Below are 21939 nucleotides of genomic sequence, written 5' to 3'. Positions count from 1 at the left end.
GTTGTTGTCACACAGGTGCAGAGGGTACTCTACGAGTGAAAATAAAATTTTATCTGTAATATATCTGAGTTTGATGTGGTTTCCATTATTATAGTAAAAAGGCATAGAGTCTGATCACAGCAAGGTCTTGAACATATTGTCCTAGTTCCTCATATCAAGCTGTACTCCAGAGCCATGTTTACAAATAGCCTATTGCCATAATCTAGCGAGGTGTGAAACGGAGGTCTTATTACACCTGTAATTATTGACAAGAACAAGAGGTTAAATGACTTGCTCAGGGAGCTATAGAGGACTCAACTTGAGCTCCTCTAACTCTAAAAGCAAATTGTATTATCGCCTACATATCTAGAAGGGCACAGTGTTTGGCCATTTCCAATGTGGATTCAAAGATTACTTTAGAACTTGTTTCTCTGTAAATTCAACTTAAAAATATTCTTCATATTTTATTTTAATTACATTGTAATTATACATTTTTATTTCGTGTACATGAAAATCCACCCTTGTATGTATAATATTTAAAGTACAGTAAACTTTCTTTGCATGAAAGATGACAAGTTTTTGAAAAACTTAAAGACTGAGTAGATCTGCTGAGTTCTTTCTATGAAGGTAACTAAAAATGATTACAAAAGGAATAGATGATTCTCTCTGAATTTGGATTTGGCTTCTCAAGCAAACAATGCAAAAGACTATATATATATATAGGAAAATCCAAAGTCAAACTTCAGGAGGAATTCACACAAACACACTTATGCACACACTCACACACACACACACACACACACACACACACACGTGTGTATCTATAATACAGTAATACCAATAAAATTGATTAATTCATTTTCTCTAAATATTATAGTCACGTAGCAAAAAAATATTATATAACACACTTAATGGAGGAATTATTTTTTATAAAAGATATTCCATTTATATTTGTATCACTTTGTCAATGTCCCTATTCTACTTTAGCAATAAAGCCCTCGCACTCTCATTTATAATATAAAAACCTCAATACTTTAAAAGCAATGATAATTCTACTAAGTAATCATAAATTGTACCTTTATTAATTACACCTATTAAGAGCTGATATTACCAATAAAGATTACTTTTATATAGTAAGATACTGGAAAAGAATTTGTCTCATATACATTTCTAGGTCAAACATAATTTCACAAAGGATGATATGTGTAAATGAATCAGCTTAGCATGAAAATTACCTAACAAAAAAACACCTTAAATCTGATTGATTAATTTTTAAAGGCTACTAGGAAAATGATTTTATAATTTAAAGTTTTTTTAATTACATACGATATATAATATCATATTAATTTCAGATATACTTTATAGTGATTAGACATTTATATAACTTACAAAATAGTTACCCCAATAAGTCTAGTATCCATCTGACAGTATGATAATATTTCCATCCTATACTATACACCCTCGTGAAAACCTTTATAATTGGCAGTTAGTACTTCTGCATTTCTTTCTCCTTTTCGTCCACTCTCCCATCAGGCAACCATCAATTTGTTTTCTTTGAATTAGGTTTTTTTGTGTTCATTAATTTTTAGATTTCACATGTAAGTGAAATTGTGTGGCATTTGTCTTTCGCTTTCTGACTTACTTCACTTAACATAATATGTACTCTAGGTCTATCCATGTTGTCGTAAATGATAAGATTTTATTTTTTATGGGTGAGTAATATTCCTTTGCGTAGGTACCACTTCTTCATCCATTTGCCCATGGATGACCACCTAGGTTGGATTAAAGTGGCTACTGTAGGTAACACCATACTGAACATATGGGTGCATGTATGTTTTTCAAATTAGTGTTTCAGATGTTTCAGATAAATGCTCAGAAGTATAATTCCTGGGTCATAAGGCAGTTCTATTTTTAATTTTAGGAGGAACATCCACATGTTTACATATTGGCCGCACCAGTGTCTGGGGTTTCCATTCAGATTCTGTTTTTATGCCAGTACCATGCTGTCTTGATTACTATAGCTTTCTAGAATAGTTTGATATCAAGTACGGTAATGCCTATACTTTGTTCTTTTTTTTCTCAAGATTATTTTGGTAATTTGGGGTATTTGGTGGTTCCATATAAATTTTTAAAAATTTTGTCCTAGTTCTGTGAAAAATGCCATTGCTATTTTAATAGGGATTGCCCTGAATCTCTAGTATTCCATTCTGTAACTGTCCCATTGTTGTTTTACCCACTCATTTACTGATGGACACTTGGGCTGCTTCCATATCTTGGTGATTGTAAATAATGCAGCTATGAACATAAGGTGCTTATGTTCTTTAGAATTAGTGATTTGGATTCCTTCAGATATATTCTCAGAAGTGGTATAAAGGCTGGGTCAAAAGGCAGATCCACTTTTAATTTTTGAGGTATCTCCAAACTACTTTCCACAGAGGCTGCATCAATCTGCATTCCCACCAACAGTGCAGAAGGGTTCCCCTTTATCCACATCTTTGCCAACACTTGTTTCCTTATTTATTGATGACAGCAATTCTGACAGGTGTGAAATAATATTTTATTGTGGTTTTAATTTATATTTCTCTGATGATTAGTGATGTTGAGTATCTTTTCATATGTCTGTTGGCCATCTGTATGTCCTCTTTGGAGAACTGACTATTCAGATCCTTTGCCCATTTTTTAACTGGGTTGTTTGTTTTCTTGGTATTGAGTTTTGTACTTTCTTTATAAATTTTTTTTATTAACCCCTTATCAGATGCATTGGTGAATATGTTCTCTCATTCTGTGGGTTATCTTTTTATTTAGTTGATGTTTTCCTTTGCTGTGCAAAAAAAAAAAAAACCCTTTAGTTTGATATAGTCCCATTTGTTTATTTTTTGTTTTGTTTCCTTTGCTTGGGGAGATATATCTGATAAAATATTGCTACAAGCAAGTCCAAGATTTTGCTGCCTGTGTTTTTTCCTCTAGGGTTTTTATGGTTTCTGGTCTAATATTTAAATCTTTAATTCATTTTTAATTTATTCTTGTGTGTAATGTAACAAGGAGGTCTAGTTTCATTTTCTGGATGTATCCATCCAATTTTCCCAACACCATTTATTGAATAAACTATCTCTAGCCCATAGGTCTTAAACTACTTCAGCAATGTTTTATAGTTATCAGTGTACAAGTCCTTCACCTCCTTGGTTAAATTTATTGCTAAGTGTTTTGTTATTTTTGATGCTATTCCGTATGCAACTGTAGTCTTAGTTTCCTTTTTAGATTATTCATTGCTAGAGTATAAAACACAAATGATACAGCATAATACACTACCTATGCAGAATGAAAGCAAAAGATACATGATAATATTAATTGATTCAGACAAAGCACTTGACAGATTCAACAGCCCTTTAGGATAAAACCACTGAAATAGGTGGGAATAAAAGAGAACTTCCACAAGATCAGGAATAAGACAATGATGTCTGCATTCACCACTGTTATTAAAAATTATGCTGGCAGTTCCACCTAAAATAATTAGATGAGAAAAAAGAAAATAAAAGGCATCCAAATTGAAAAAGAAGAAATGAAATAGTTCTTGACTTTTCCTAGTAAGTGCTAAGTATCCTTTTAGAATGTAATGAGCTAATCGATAAGTAAATTAGGTTATTTCTACCTTAAAAAATAACTAAAGCACATCTTTTTAAAATACCAGCGTTTCAAGGTTTGTATTATGGAAAACATTGTATTTTAGAGAATCCCTACCTTCGAGCACTGATTTTATTGCTTTCCCTAGGTGTTCTGTAATGGTGGTTGGTTAGAGCACCAAGCCACCCTGCCAATGTCAGAAGAGTCTCTTGTTCTATTTTTGTTGCAATGAGATGGGAATTAACTAAGAAAGCTAATCATCATTTTTAGAGGGGCCATGAAGATGAATCAAACTAATTCTGTGGTCTTCCCTGTAGGTCCTCATCATAGTAAAATAAAGGTACTATTCAAATTAAATAAAATACATTTTAAATAAAAATATATTTCTTACTTAAAAATTCTAATATTCTTAAATCCCAGTGCCCCATAAATTTATCCAGGTGGTTTTCTGTTATGTAACATTTACACTGCTTCTACTACCAACTTTCACCCCATAATCTCACACTACATTTATGTAAATGTTTGGGTTAGAATGGCTGTTAGGAGCTCTTCACCATGAAAGCATTTAATAAATACAATAAACACGTACTAAGTGTGTTTGGCAGATACGGAAGATGCAAAGATGCTGTGATACAATTTTCAGCCAAAACTTTCTCTAGTGTGATATAAACAACCATATTATTTATCAAAATATTTAAAACTGTCAAAAACATGCAAGTCTTATACACTGAAAACTGCAAAGCATTTCTAAGAGAAAATAAAGAAGACCCAAATGGAGAGATGCACCATTCTAACAGGCTGGAAGACTCAATATTGTTGAGAGCTCACTTCTTCCTAAATTGATCTGTTCTTTAGGCTTGTGCAGAAATTAACAAACAGACTCTGAAAATAATACAGCAAAGCAAAGGACCTAGAGGAGCAAAACAAGTTTGAAAAAGAATGATGTTTAAGGACTTAGACTACCTGACTTAAGACTTAGTAGAAAGATACAGAAATTTAGACTGTGTGGTACTAGAATCAAGGTAGACAAATAGATAAAAAGAACAAAATGAAAAATATATGTAAATAATTAAATTTTCACAAAGGTACAAAGGTAATTCAGTGGAGAAACAAAGTGTTTTCAACAAATAGCCCTGAAACATTTGGACATGCATAAAAATTATAAACCATACCTTATATTATGTGTAACATTTAACTTAAATTCTATCATAGTCTTAAATATAAAACCTAAACCTATAATACATACAAAACAAGAGGAAAAAATTTTTGACCTCAGGTTAGGCAAAGACATCTTAGATATGCCCAAACAAAGCACAATCTAGTAAAAAATGTATAAAATTGGACTTCATCAAAATTACTAACTTCTGTTTTTGAAAGACAGTATCAAGAGAATAAAAAATTGAACCACATTAATTAAAGTTATACATAATATGAGCAAATTATATAGTATTTTTATTTATAATAGATACAACTTTTTCAAAACTCAATAAGAACAAATCATTTAAATGAATAAATGGACAAAAATTTGAAATGATACTTCACCAAGAAAATATAAGTATAGCAAATGAGCACATGAAAAATAATCATCAACACTGGTTTTTATGGAAATATAAATTAAAACTACAATGAGATGCCACTTCACACCTATTAAAATATTCACAATTAAAGGGACTCACAACCCCAAGTACTGGGGAGAGCGTGGACCAACTAGTGATAACAGATCTTACAACTACTTTGGAAAACAATTTTCCTATTTCATACAAGTTTAACACCTGTTGTATAATACAACCATTACACTCTTGCCATCCCCTACCCTAGAGAAATGGAAACAGACATCCGTATAAGACATGTACCTGAATGTTCATTGCCTCAGCCTTATTTGTAATAGTCCACACTGGAAAGAACCCTAATGACCATCACAGGTAAATGGAAGAACAAATTCTTCTAATGATACAATGGCATACTACTCAGCAGTAAAATTAAATGAGTTATTTACATGTGCAGCAGTATGAATGCACCTCAAAACCATCCTGCTGAGTTTAAAAAAAAAAGGATTAAAAAGAAGAGTATATACTATATGGTTACATTTATTTGAAATTCTAGAAAATGCAGACAAATCTGCAGTCACTGGAAGAGATGAGTCCGTTGTTGCCTGTTAAATGGGGGAAGATAGACAAAGAGGGGCTGGAAGGAGATATTATGGAGGAGCCTGAGGGAATTGGGCAGGTGAAGGATAGTTTTATTGATTTGATTGTTTCACCATCTTGGGTGTTTCACAAGAGTCTACTGCTGCATGAATTAATCAAGTACATTTTAAACAGGACAGCATTTATATATCTGAACACATACTAATTGTGCATTTTAAATGTTCTGAGAGATGTTTTGATGAATTTATTAAATTATGTACTTTAAATATGTCAGATATGTATGTTTTAAAACTCACTTTGCCATTTTCTAAAATCTCAAATCACACTTTCTAAAATCTCAAAATACATTTTGAAGAATTGTTTTTTATTAAAAATAAGCAATTTTATGTATTGGAAAGCTTAAACACATTCAGGATATATTTATTTAGCACCTATGATAAGCCTGATGTGATTCTAGGTTCTGGGGATGCTTCAGTGGACAAAATAAATAATGTTTCTCCTTTTTGGAGCTTAATTCTGATAGCTTAGATTAACAATAAAAAAAAGAAAGAAAAACTATATTACCAGATAACATTAAGACTGGTACTTTAGGAAGGAAGATTGAAGAAAAACTTCCTGAAAAGGCTGCATTTGATGAAAATCATGAACAAAGTGGTAGAGGAAGACACGAGGAGAGCCTTCCATGCAGAGGAACCCCCAAATACAAAATCCTGAGGCAAGAAAAACGTAATTGTGTTAGAGTAAAAGCAAGGAGACCCGTGTAGATTTGAGAGAAAATCAAAGAGGATTTGGGACAAGAAGTCAGAGCCTCATCGTGCAGGCTTTAGAGACTTTGGAATTTTTTTGTACATGTGACCTGAAACTGCTGGAGTTCTGGAAATAGGGAAGTCACATGACTCATATTATGTGTGTTGAAAATTACTCTTTCAGGAGATTTAAGAATGGCACCTAGGAGAGCAGTAGAAACCAATGGTGCTGGATTGAACTCCAGTGATGGTGGCAGAGTGGGGGGAAATGGCCAGGGTTTGAGTATATTTTGAAGGTAGAACCAACATGCTGTGCTTGTAGATTGGCTGTGGAATGGAAGAGAAAGTCAAAGATAACTCCAAGGTTTTGTGTCAGAGGAATTAATGAATGGAGGTGCCATTTTCTGAAATGGGAACACAGGGGAAGACTGGTTCAGAGGGTAGAATTTGAGAGTCCTACTTTGAACTTGTCAAGTTTGAGATTACTCACAGGCTGGAAGTATCAAATACGCAGCGGGCAATAAAACTCTAGAGTCAGAGGGCAAGATGAGAGCTGGAGGTACAAGTTGCAAATCATGAACAAATTGAGGATAATTAAAACCATAGAACTGGATCAGCTCAAGTAGTTTATGAAGGGTGGTAGAAAATACCAAAGACTTGACCCAGATATGTATTAAATTCCTCATATTTAAGAGGAACAGATTTTTTTCAATGTATGTATTATATAGCATTGCTCATTTTGTTTCATAGCCACGAAAGGAAAGTGATGGTAGGTACAACTATTGGGCAGGACATAAAGCTAAGCCACCTCACCCTGCATGCACTGGTAACTAGAACCATGGAGCACAATCTATTTCATCTCTAACGACCTCTACATCCTTGGCAGCTGTTCTTGCAGGCACTGACTTCTCAGCTCACTTTTCGATTGAATGTATTATTCTGTAAGTCGGCCAGGGATGGTTTGGTTTCAGAACCCAGAAACTCTCTGACAGCAGTTGAGCAGAAAGGAGAATGCGTTTTGAAGGCCCGGAGTGCCACACAGAGGAAGTGTGTACAGGGCTTTTGAGAGATGGAGACAGGAAATGGAGCCTAGAGTCTTCGCTGGGTATAGTCCGCCCTGACTCCACCCACGTGGTGCCTTCACCCACTGCAATATGTAGACTCACACGTCCAGTTGCCACAGATAATTGACCCAGTCTCTCTCTGTCCCAATTTCAAATTCCACCTAGCCTGCCTCAACGTTTCTCTTGATGCATTCTCAATCTGTCACCCATCCCTGGGCTAGTTAGCTATGACCTGGCAGGGGTGGGTTCATGGAGTATAAACATGCTTGAAGAATTCTAACCTTAAGGCTGGGAACTTCAGATGATAGCTCATAAAAGGAGAATGAAGCTACCCCTAAGTGGATCTAAAATCATCATCATCATCATCACCATCATCATCATCATCATCATTTTAAAAACTGTTCTAAGTTACCTATTTTTTAAATATTCTGACTTCTCACTGCCCACCCCCCCCACACACATACAATGCATGCAGTTGTTCAAAGTTGGTTATTATACAATAGGAAATATGAAAGTAATATAAATCTATGATTTATATTTTCTAAAAAGCTAAAACATCTATGTTTTTTCAAATACTTTGGTTTGAGTACACAATTTTTGATTTTTTAAAGTATTTCACCAAGACTATGTGTTACATGAGGTAAAATCATCAAGAACATGTTTTAGTTCCCATTTCCTCACAAGTACAAATAAAAAAATTCCTCATGCAACTAAAAGTGCATTTTGACTGCTAGACTAAGTACTTTTTAAAAAACCCTTCTTAGCATTATTATGCCTTCCTAACAAATTATATATTTTGATCAATATTATATAAATAGAAGATATTAATTTTTCTTAGAAAGGAATTAATTACCACTTTATGTTCTTTAAATTTTTTCTGGAATAACAAGGAAGGTCAAAACTTACAAGACTAGGAAAACCACTGAAAGAAATATACTCTTCTTTCTTCTGTTGGTATTTAAATTGATTTCACTTTGCTGATCATTTATTATATTTCCAACAAAATAACAGAAATTACATATTCAAAGTCTTATTAAAGAACTATTTGTTGATGTCTTTGGGGAGTTTAAATGTAAAACCTGGTACAAATGCAACGTTATAAATTTTACAGAAAATAATCTTTGTGAAAGCCAAGTCCTACTTAGAAGTCAAGACTTCATCAGATCCTGTGTCTCCTCCCAAACTTATAGTTGCCCATCTTGGTTGGCCCTTGCTCCTCCTTCTTCTTCCCTCCCAATGGGACTGGCCAAAGCGTTAGTCTCTGTAACTCTGCTTCCACACATTCTTAGCCCTTCCACAGTAGGAAGTCACGTATTCATTCATTTAAGTAAAACTCGTAAGCATCTGCTATTTATAAGGTGCTGTCCCACATGCCCTAAAGATTTGAAGATAAATAAGTACTGTCACTGTCTTCTATGATCTTATACCTCCAGGTTAAATAGAACTTGCACATAACTAATTATAACAAAATTAAAAGATACATGCTGTAATGTAGTATAGGTAAAATGCTCTGGGATATCCAAAGAGGATTCTTTTCTGAAATTAAACTGCCCAGATATAACTGATAATCTGTCCACTTGATAATTCTTCAATTATCATTAATTGACTATTGATTATAAATCCCAAATAATGCTCAAACTTTAAAAATAATAATAGTAACAACATTAGTTATCATTATTGATATTCACTAAGTTCCAGGCAATACCCTAATTACATATATATGTGTATATTAATATATTTAATCCTAAGTATACAATGCTATTTTTTCCATTGGTGAATATCAGAATTTTTCATCTATGCAGTCGACACCAAAGCCCAAGTTTTTAACCATTACATTATATTGTTTACAGCCCCCCTAATTTTTCTTTGTAAGTTTTATTCTTTACCAGTAAACTAGTTTTATATTTTTCTGTAAAGATTTAAATTACCTGATAAGAGTTCAGTTGACATCAGACATTTCCATGGTTAACCTTTGTACCTTGATCATACTTCTCTCTTAATGGACAATGCATATCTGTTTCCTTCTTTATTTTATGTATCCTGGTCCCGTGTTCTTAGGCTTTTCCTCGCTTAAATTTCATGTTAATAATCTGATCATCTGAACCCCCTAGTGCTCTCATATTTCTCACTGTTTGGTGGTAACTTTGTCCCCTAACACACTGTGGATTCTTCGAGGAGATGGATAATCTGTTGACACAGTCTTTCCCCATCACATCTAAAAATGTACTAGATAAGAGGTCAGTAAACAAAATTATGCATGGATTTTTATAGTATAAAAAATCAACTTAGTTATTAAGAATTTAAGACTCATGTTGACTTTGAAAATTCATCTGGGCTATACATTATTTTCAGACAAAATGATATTTTTAAAATCTAATATTTGACTTTTTAATTCAGGAAAATTTTCCTTAATTATTGTCCTGAATGAAATATACTAAGAGTAAAAAGTAGGGTTTTTTTTTTGTTTGTTTGTTTATAGATTTGTAAATTTTAAGGCTGTATCTACATAAAGCCTACACGATTAGTTAAAAAGTCAACATCAATTAAACTTTTTTGATTTAGCCTGTTCCATTTCTTGAATATATGTTGATCTTTGTAACATTAATGAGAATTATTGTAGAGTTATCTTTTTTTTAGAACCTTTTCTGTTCTCTGTTGATGATTTTTGGATAGTTTCTTTCTAAGCCAACATATTTATTATTCCTTTTGGAACCCTCTTTGAGTCCTACAAGTACACCATTTTACTGACAGTCTGAGACAAAACTAAAACTGACCAAGAAAAGCAAGCGTGTTTAGCATGTGTTATTTTCAGTTCAGTCTTCCAAGTCATATTATTTAATCATAGGACACACAGAAAAGTGAGGTTTTAAAGCAAAATAATATTGTTCTATTTCTCTCTTATGTAAATATCCTGAATTTTCAATAAATAAAAACAAAAAGGTCTTATAGGACAGTACATTTTGCTTAGAACTGAGCACAAATACAAAATGTTCCACCAAGGTAATAAACATCTTGCCTAAATTGCTCGTTTTCCTTTTCATATTTTGAAGTTTATTCCACTCCTAGTTACTTACCTCATATGCTTTCTAAACAATTATGTAACGGACTCCCAAATCTAAATGCCTTTAATCTGACTAAAAAGTGCATAGGAAACGGTGCTGTTCTTATGAACATCTTCTTCCTCCCTGAGGAAGGAGTTCCCCCTTGTTAGCGAGGAAGTTTCAGAAAGATGAAAGTGAATTATCGGATTGTTGGAAGTCAAGTTTCACAGCTGGGACAAAGCAAACAAACTGCAGGTGTTGGGAGAGCACAGGTTTCCAGCCCATCTCCTTTCTCGCAGACGTCTGGCTTACGCATTCTTTCTTCAGGTGAGCTCATAACCGGCAGAGCAGCTTTCTGGCTGTATTTTTGTGGAATCGCTATAGGAAATGAGTTGAGAAACTTGACAGGAACAGCTTGAGGTATTTGATGAATAATAGAGACTTTCCACCATTCAAGTGTCTGACCAGGGCAGATTGAGAAGTATTAGGAAGTTGGAAAAAAGGAAAGATTGATTCAAAACTAATACACTGCTCTAACCCCCTGGCAAATGCAGTTTTTTCCAAAGCAGAACAGATTGATCACATAAGGGAGCAGCTTAAGTTAGCTTTCCTCAGGCTTATTTTCACTGTCATTCCTGTTTGTTACTTGCTTCTTGCTTCATCCCATCAAAAATATACAACAGGAAATGAAAACCTTGTACAGAAAATACCAGAATATTAAGAGTGTATTTCTTATGTAGGTGCGGTGCTATTCCTTTTGTGTTCTCACCCTATGAAAAGTGATTTAGCTAACTTCTTCAGCCCTTATAATTCTATTTCCCATTTACCATAAAACTAATAAAGAACAAGTCTAACTCAACAATGCTGTAATAGCATAGCAAAGGTATTAAAATATGTAGATTGATTTCTTCTCATTTAGATGTAGAAAATACCCAGCACATTCTCAGACTGACTTGACTTATATTATTGTAATACAGTGTCCTCTGTGTGGACTTCATAAGCACTGAAAGAATTTTTAAACTTTAACACACATTCAAAAGGGAGGAGAAAATTGATCCTAAAGAATAAAAGGGAAATAAATTTAGGTTACCTTGGTTGAATTTTAATTTTTTCATTAAAAAAATGAAGGTGTTTGATTAGATGATCTGTAATATGTCTTTCAGCTCAAATAGTCTGTGCATATAAATTATTTCTTATGCATAGTTTTCTTATTTATTGATTTTTTTAAAAATTTAAGTCATGTTTTTCTAGTTTTCACTAGGAGTCCAAGGGTGTGTATTAGCATTCCTGATTCATCCCCCTGGGGTAGGTGTGGGTTGGCAAGAAAAGAGATATAACAGAATTCAGAGCACGAGGCTCTGTATTATTTACAGTTTTATTTGTGATTGTTGGGGGAAGAATCTTCTACCTTATAAGTTTCAGAACTATGCAGTTAAACTCAGTGGATACTTTTCAGTTCTTATATTACTTAAGCTCTCAGCAACTTTTAACATGACTGACTTCTCCCTCATTTAAAAATATACATACACATTTTACCCTGAATAATGGGGGTTTGAACCGCATAGTTCCACTTACATATAGATTTTATTTTTTTCAGTTAATCCACTCAATTCAATTGAGTGGTACAGTTCAAGGGTTAACTGTTGGTTTGAAATCCATGTATGTAGAGGACTGATTTAAGTTATATTTGAAATTTGACTCTGTGGGTAATCAGTGTTCTTAACCCCCATGTTGTTCAAGGGTCAACTGTACATATATGTATATACATATATGTATATGTGTGTGGCTAATTTTTTAACAGCACCCTCTTGAATGTCCTTCTCTTTTGAATATGAATTACCAGTCTCTAATACAGGCTCATCTTCAATCCTTTAGTGCTTACTCTAAGTTGTCTTCTTTTTTCTACTTCCTATCTCTCGAATTCTCATCTGTGCCCATAGCTTCAAACATTAAATGTTAATATATGCCTAAATCAATATCCCCAACACTCACAATCTTTTGAGACACAAACTAGCATATGCAACTGCCTAGTGCACATCCCTTTTATTTCAGAGCGACAAAACACAGCATTTATAAAACCAAATTCATGTCCTACAACCCCAGCCTGCTTTTTCCCTAAGATTCTTTTTTTTTTTTTTCAGATCAAAGAGAAATTCAAATTTATTTATTCTCTTTTAGAAAATAAGGAAGTGATTTCTTTCTAGCCTTTGTGATACTTCTTTTTTTTTTAAAGTATATTTTATTGATTATGTTGTTACAGTAGTTCCAATTTTTTCCCCTTTACTCCCCTCCACCCAGTATCTCCCTCCCCCAGCATCCCCCCCCAAGTCCATACCCATGGTTCGTAAAAAATAACTATCCCTCCCTCTCAGATATTAAGACCCTTTGTAATCTTGTAAAGGACAATGGGCGAAGGTCTCAAGCTCCTCTAGCTGCTTTAAGCTGGACATGGTCGTCGTCCTACCTACCCTTGGGTCCAGAAATCCCTAATAACAGTGGGGGTGTGGAGGGGAGGGTGGCCTTCCCACATGGGGAAGGATTGTGCAGACTCCAGGTCAGTTGGCTGTCTCCGGACAACAGCGTGCTTGGTTTAGCAGGCTGGCATCCTTGTTGTGTTCTGGGGGCAACAGATTTGGCAAAAAGGGTTAAAAAGCATCATTCAATCCATAACTACTAGGTGACAAAAGGCAGGGATTAATTTTTCAATGTTCCACATTAGGAGAAAAAAAAAAAAAAAAGGGGCTTCTTTGGAGGAAGGTGTGCTAGGCACATCTCTCCTGTCCAAAACCCTTTTGCCCATTTTATTTAGTTTGGGCTGAGGGAAATAGTTTATGTTTCCCCCCTCTCAGACCTCTGGGCCCTTTCTGTCCAAGCCATTAGGATAGAAAAGAGAATTCAGTTTTAAAGTGAAGCCCACAGACCACCCCATTCTTCACCAACTCAGCCATTTAGTTCAGCCCAACTGTTGAGTCTCCGGAGGCAGCGCTGCAGAGAGGATTAAGTGAGGCTTATGCGTACAGACAATCACTCAGGTAATGCGGTCATAGGCTTATGCCCTTTGAAAACAGAAAACACATGTTAATTTATGTAACATAACCAACAAAAAAGTCTCTAAATCTGTAAGACTGTCTTATTGGGAAGACATACAGTTGCAAGGCACTTGACATTCTACTTGCCTGCAACTTGAATCTCTTTGGTGATATCACAGATATGGTTTAATTTTCAAGTGAAACCATTTTTTAAATGAGAAGAAACTTTTAAGACGGTTAGCTGCCCTACTTTACAGTCTGCCACTGATCATTGTGATTTTCCTTGAATACTGATTTTTCTCTATCAGTGAGCTTCTCCATTAACCATTTAATTCCAAGTCAGTCATCAAAGATACTAGCTTCCCAGCTGCCCAATTAACTTTACATCTTGAGGAATTAGAAAAAGAAGAACAAACAAAGCCCAATGTTAGTAGAAGAAAGGAAATCATAAAAATCAGTGAAAATAAATGAAATACAGACTGAAAAAAAAATAGAAAATATCAATAACACCAAGAACTCATTCTTTGAAAATATAAACAAAATTGATAAACCTTTAGTCAGACTTATCAAGAAAATAAGAGAAAGAGACCAAGTTAATAAAGTCATAAATGAAAGAGATATTACAGTGGGCATCACAAAAATACAAAGTATCATAAAAGAACCCTACAATTACACATCAATAAATTGGACCACCTAGGAAAAATTAATAAATCTCTAGAAACATACAATCTTCCAATACTGAAACATAAAGAAACAGAAAATCTGAACAGACCTATTTAAATCGAGTAGGTAATAATCATAATGGAAGAAAAAGGACTCTGAACAAACATATTTTCTATATTTGCTATATAGAAAATATTTAATGACTTTATTTATGACACAAATAGAATAAGTGAATTCCAAAAATTTGCATGATGTAACATTAATATACATAAATCTGTTATGTCTATATACACTAATAATGAACTATCAGGAAGAAAAAAATAAGAAAACATTTCCATTTACAATTGTATCTAAAATAATAAAATAATTAGGATTAAATTTAACCAACGAGGTAAAATATCTGTACTTTCATAACTATAATACATTGATGAAAGAAACTGAAGATGATAATTATAAGGATATACTATGTTCATGGACTGGAAGATTTAATATCATTAAAATGTTCGTATACCCAAAACAACATTCAGATTTATTGCAATCTCTATCAAAATCCCAATGGTATTTTTCACAGGACTAGAAAAAATAGTCTTAAAATTTATATGGCACTACAAAACATTCCAAATTACCAAAGCAATTGTGAGAAAGAAGGATGAAGTTGGAGTCTATCAACTGGTTTTCAAACTAAACTACAAAGTTATAGTAATCAAAAAAATATGGCACTGGAACAAAAACAGACACATAGATCAACAGAACACAACAAAGAAGGGGGATAAGTAAGGGAAGGGTTTAGTCAAAGAACGTGTATAAATGACTCACGGACATGGGCAACGGGGAGGGATATGATTGCGGGAGAGGGGGTGGGTTGGGTAGGGGAGAGAATTTGGGGGAAAGGGGGACAACTGTAATTGAAAAACCAAAAAATAAATAAATAAATAAATATATTTAACATAAAAAACAAAACAAACAAACAAACAAACAATGGAGAGCCCAGAAATAAACCTACACTTATATGGTCAATTAACATATGACAAAGGGGGCAAGAATATACAATGGGGTAAAGATACTCTCTTTAATAAGTGGTGTTTGAAAAACTGGGCAGATTACAAGCAAAAAATAAAACTGGACCTCTTTCTTACATTATGTACAAAAGTAAATAAAAAATGGATTAAAGATTTCAATGAAAGACCTAAAATCATAAAACTTAGAAGAAATTATAGGCAGTATACTCTTGGACATTCAACTTATCAATATCTGGGCGGGGGGTGCATATGTCACCCCTGAAAAAGGCAACAAAAGTAAAAATAAATGAGACTTAATCAAACTAAAAATATTTTTCATAGTGAAAAATCTTTTTCAATGAAACAAAAGTCATCACACTAAATGGGAAAAGTTATTTGAAAATGATATTGGATAAGGGCTAATATCTGAAATATATAAAGAACTCATACAACTCAACATTAAAAACCAAACAACCCAATTGGAAATTGGCAGAGGACCTGAATAGACATTTCTCCCATGAAGATACACAAAATGGCAACAGACACATGAAACGATGTTCAACATCACTAAGTATCAGTTAAATGCAAATCAAAACAACAATGAGATATCACCTTACACATACCAGAATGGCTATTGTCAAAATAACAAGTGACAAATATTGGAAAGGGAACCCTCATACACTGGTAGTAGGATTGCGAATTGGTGCAACCACTATGGAAAACAGTTTCTCAAAAAATTTAAAATAGAATCATCACACTTCTGGGTACTTACTTGAAGAAAATGAAAACACCAGATCAAAAATATATATGTATTCCTATGTTTACTGCAGAGTTATTTAAATATAAAAAATATGGCAGTAACCTGGGTATTCACCAAAGAATACGTGGATAAAGAAGATGTGTTATACAGAAATAAATATACCATGGAGTATTACTCAGACGCAAAAAAGAATGAATTCTTGCCATTGTGAAAGCATGGATAGACCTGGTGGTTATTATGTTCAGGGAAATAAGTCAGAGAAAGACATGTGCTATATGATTTTACTCATATGTGGAATCTAAAATAAAAGAAAATGATGTAAGAGGAAAAGGGGAGGACTGATTGAAAGAAAGGAAAGGGATTAGACAAAGAACATTACGCATCACCCATGGACATGAGCAACAGTGTGGGGGCTGACTGTAGGGAGGAGGGCCTGGGGGAAGGGGGGCAAAGAGGGAAAATTGGGACACCTGTAATACCATAAACAATAAAATCAATAAAGAAAAGAAAATGAGTAAGTAAAAATAATACGGACTCATAAGTACTAAGAACAAACTGATGGCTGCCTAAGGGGGAGGGGGAGAAGGGAAGGGAGAAAAAGGTGAAGGGAATTAAGAGATACAAACTTCCAGGTCTAAGATATGTAAGTCCCAGTTGTATAATACATAACATAGGAATTATAGTCAATAGTATCATAATAACTGTATGCTCAAAGAAGTTGATTGGACTTATGTGGTGATTGCTTTGTAAGGTGTATGAATATTGAATCATGCTGAACACCTGAAACTAATATAATATATCAACTGTAATGGAAAGAGAGAAAACACCATATTCAAATAAGTACAGTCAACTTTACCTGCAGAGACTTGTCTCAGACTTGTCAGGGTTTTTCCCCCAAATGCACTTCCAACACTTAGATCCAAACCACCATCATCTTTCAACAGCATCTTGTTCTCAGTGTTTCCTCCTTGAAATCGACATCACTGCTCACTCTCACTGCTCGGAACACAGAGTGAATTCCTACCAAATGCTAATCTGATCACGTTACTCTTCCTCAAACCCTTTCAGTTGCCTCTCGCTGACCTTAGAATAAATCCAAACCTGTTAACAAGCCTCATAAAGCCTTTCATTACCTGACATTCTCAAATCCTCTGGCTTTCACCTCTTTCCTGTTTCTGCCTCGAACTTAAGGCTACCGCCATGCCGAATTCCTTTCAATTCCCGAGATATGTTATTCCTTTCTCTTCTCTGGAGGCTTTCATGTAAGCACTTCCTTCTGCCTAAAATTAATTTTCTATTTTTTTAACTCTCAGTTGAGTTATAAAATAATTGTCTATAAAGTATTTGGAGTAATTTCTCTCTATAAAGGTTATTCTAAAGCATTTTTAACTATATTAACATCTTTAATTCTCATAACAGTTCTATTCATGATGTTACTATTTTACACGGAGGGATGTGAAAAACAGTGAAGACACTGTCCAAATAGGAAAGGCGGTAACTGGCAGAATCAGCATTTAATCGTCTGCAGCAGAGAGCCAATGATCCTGAGCATTATGCTAAAACGGCATTTACCCTGTTCAGACTTATGCTGAGTCTGCCTACTGCCGCCCTTAGACCCAGACTCGGCTTATGCTGCTGACATAGCTCCTGACATGCTATTGCCTGCCCCCAGGACCAGAGCATGCACACAGTAAGTCACTGCAATTTAACTAGCTTTCTTGCCAGACTGCATTATTCTCAGTGACAGGAATCACATGTATTAAAGGAATGTAACAATGAACTAGCAAGAAAGGACTATTAATACTATACATCTGTTTCTCACTTGTTAAAGAAGATTTCTGGGACTTCAGGCAAAAGCTTTGTTTGCATTTCTAGTACTTCCTTTTCATAATTAGTGAAATTATGTAGGTCTTTCCTCTTAAGAACAGCCAATTCACAGAGAAATGCAGGTATAGCTGTATTTATATCAGACAAGATAGATTTCGAGATAAAAAAGGTAACAAGGGACAAAGATGGATATTTTATAATGGTAAAGGGGAGACTTATCAAGAAGACATAATACTTATATATGCACCCAACATGCACCAACAATTACTAACAGGTCAAAAGAGAGAAACTGACAAAAATACAATTATATTAGGGGACCTAAATATCACATTGACAGCTATGGATAGATCATCCAAAGAAAAATTTGATAAGGAAATATCGTCCTTAAATGACACGTTAGACCAAATGGATATAATCAATATTTATAGAGCTTTACTTCCCCAAACAACAGAATGTACATTCTTCTCAAATGCACAATATTCTCAAGGATAGACCATATATCAGGGTACAAAACTAGTCTCAATAAAGTTAAGAAGGTTGAAACCATACCACGCATATTGTATGACAACAATGGTATAAAACTGGGGATTAATTACAAGAAGAAACTTGGAAAAACCACAAATATGTGAAGATTAAATAACATGCTACTGAATGACTGTTAGCTAAAGAAAAAACAAGAGATCAAAAGATGCAAGAAGACAACTGAAAATGCCAATAAGACGGCAGCCTTTTGGGGGTGCAGCAAAAGCAGTATGAAGAGGGGCATTTATAGCGTTACAGGTCTACCTAAAATATTGATTAAAAAATAAAAATAAACAATCTACTATTTCACCTTAAAGAAGTAGAAAAAAAAACGAAGACCAAACTCCGTAGAATGAAAGAAATCATTAAAATTAGAGCAGAATTAAACAAAATAAAGAGCAACAGAAAAATTTAAAAATTCATTAGAGATGGTTTGTTGCAAAGGTGAATACAATTGACAAACACTGTCTAGAATCACTAAGAAAAAAAGACAAATGCCTAAAATAAATTTTAAAAATGAAATGAGAATTTACAATCGACATAACAGAAATACGAAAGATTGTACAAGAACACTATAAAATCTATATTCCAACAAATTTGATAACCTATTAGAAATAGACATATTCATAGACATACATAACTTTTCTAAACTTAAACATAAAGAATTAGAAAGCCAAAATAGACCAACCAACAGTAAGGACATTAAAAATAATCTAAAGCCTTCCAAAAAAACAAAAGTCCAACCAGATGGCTTCACTGGTGAATCCTATCAAAAAATTTAAAAAATATGTAATACCTATTCCTATCAAACTCTTCTAAAAACTTGAAGAAGAGGGAATACTTCCTAACTCATTTTGTGAAGCTGTTACCCTAATAGCACAATAAGGACAACATGAAAAAAAGAAGATTACAGGCCAATATTTCTGATTAACATAGACACAAAATTTCTAACAAAATTCTAGCAAACCAAATACAATAGTACATTAAAAAGATACTATATCACAATCAAGTGTGGTTCATTCCAGGGACACAGGACTAAACAAGTGTATATACACAAGAGAAAAATTGAACAGATACTAATTTGCTAATGTTAATGTGACTAGATACTAATTTGTTTATGTTGATATTGTATGTTAAAATAAGATGGCCACGTATCATTTCTTTAAATGAAGAGTCCTATGTATTAGTCAACTTTTGTGCTTTCCTGGGAACCCAACCACCACCATTAGTATTTTGTCCTTTGGCAAAATTAATTCCATGATACAAACAACAGGTTTAGAAATGGGCTTACAGAATATGGTCTTATTGTAAATTGAGAGTCGTTTGTACTGGCTTTCAAAAAAAATGCAAATAAAAAGAAAAAAATAATACAAAAGAATAAGTTGGGATGTACAGGGTGAACATCCTGAAGAGGGTTTGATTAACAGGGAGGTGTAATCCTAGTAAGTACTCCAGAAATCACATAGGCTTTTGAGGTGAAAACAAGCAATTCTGTGTGGCTTTGGACAAGTTATTTAACCTCTTGTTACTTTTTTCTATAAAATATGACCATCTTAGTTAAAAAAACAGATGAACCTTGATTATGAAAAGGATTAAATAAGTATATATACACATAGGTAAAGTTGAATAGATACCAATTTATGAATGTTAATGTGAATAGATACTAATTTATTAATGCTAATATTATATGTTTAACAGATTATACTATGCAAGTATTTTTCCAAATTAAACTTACAGTATAGGTAAAATGACTATCCTAGGTACTCTTTTTAAAAATAATTTGTTTGTTTGTTTGTTTGTTTTTAGAGAGAGACAAAGGAGAAAGAGAGGGAGAGAAACATCACTGTGTGGTTGCCTCTCATGCGCCCCAAACTGGGGACCTGACGTGCAACCTAGTCATGTGCCCTGACTGGGAATCGAACCAGCAACACTTGGTTTGCAGGCCAATGCTCAATCCACTGAGCCACAGCAGCCAGGATATCCTAAGTACTCTTTATCTAGCACTGCATATATGGCAGTCAGTAGCCATACACTTGTTTTATACATTCACTCATTTACCCCTCACAACAGCTCTATTAAGTAGATGAAGACTTTGAAATGTGAAGAAGTTAGTGGTAGAACTTCTGATTTAAATCCAGAAAGCCTAATTTGAAATCTATTGTACACTATATTCCAGGTTGTAAAATATTTCAGCCTTGTTATTGTAAATGAGTAGATTATTTGTGGTAAATATGCAGCTCAATAGACACTTAAGAAACTATGATCCTAAAGTGATTTTGAATTTCGCACTTGAGAGGGTAGAAGTAAAATAAGGGTTTTAAAATATGTCTCTGTAGCTTCCTGTGGCAGGAACATCATATACTTGTATAAAATACCTGTATTTTTACCTAGAGAAGAGGAAAAGATCAATAATTGAAAGAAGTTTGGTTACCTTTGAACTTCTCAGAAAGAAGCAGATGTATCTTATGGAAACAGAAATTTCAAAAGCAATGTAAAGTTCCTAACAATCATACATTAGGTATTGATAGTGGCAGCCTGTCAGCAGAGTGTCAAAATCCAGATGAAGTAGCTTTTCATTAAAAATATTACTTGAAGGAAAGCGAGGTTCCTCGTAATAAATGCTTTTTGAGAAAGTGTGAAAAAGTCACCAGAGTGCCACAAAAGTTACCAGACCTCTTGGTATTTTACCCATTAAAAGGTTAAAGAAGGTGACCATAATTAGTTAAAGGACAAATATGCCTGCCAGATGAAAACAAGCATATTTTTTCACTTTCAAATTAAACTGTTATTTCAAAAATGTTTCTGTCACTTAAACTGAGAAGTAAAAAAAAAAAAATAATGTATTCCTGTAAAAGCATATGAACCAGATGCAAAGGAAAAATAGCTGGCTACAACAAATATCCCTATCAAGAAAGAATTAAACAACTGTGTAAATAAAACATTCTTTCTAAATGTCAGAATTTATCTAAAATTTTGCTTTCTTTTTAAGATGACATAATGTATAAGATAGGACCTGGAAAAATACAGGACAAATACAACTTATTAGTCTAATTATTTTGAGTCAGTTGTCTTGCTATCGTATAGTTTAATAAAAATAAAAGAGAATATGCCTAGAAAATTATATTAAAGTTTGAGTGACCAGAGATAGAAATTATCCCAAAAGGATTTAAATACCATGGGGTGGACTATGTTCATTACAGCTGTTTAGTATTATTGAACAACCCCAAAATAGTGAAATATACTAAAACAAAGCCATCTTAAAATACATGAGACATGCAAAAATGATATTGATATTGAAAAACTCATATTAAAAAGTATAACAAACTGCATTTAATTACTAGCATTGCAATTAAAAATTGCAGTGAGCTCTAATGATAAACTATGCAAAGAACACAGTACTGACTATAATGAGAATAATTGTGTAACATATTAAAGATGTATGTATGTGAGGAAATATTCTAAATGCTCTACATCCTTTATCTTATTAAACCACCCCCTTAATATAAGCATCCAAGTTTATTTTTCTCCCCAAATTTTAAATA

At 33.7% G+C, this 21939-nt stretch overlaps 1 protein-coding gene across 1 annotated transcript in view; it reads left to right on the top strand.

Moving 5' to 3' along the window:
* Positions 1–21939, top strand: part of GPC5 (glypican 5) — a 1053876-nt gene that overhangs the window by 998920 nt on the left and 33017 nt on the right. The window lies entirely within an intron of this gene.

The sequence above is a fragment of the Furipterus horrens genome, unplaced genomic scaffold (assembly GCF_987537825.1).
Source record: "Furipterus horrens unplaced genomic scaffold, mFurHor1.1.pri manual_scaffold_12, whole genome shotgun sequence".
Taxonomy (NCBI): domain Eukaryota; kingdom Metazoa; phylum Chordata; class Mammalia; order Chiroptera; family Furipteridae; genus Furipterus; species Furipterus horrens.
This window is presented reverse-complemented; position numbering and strand designations above follow the sequence as displayed.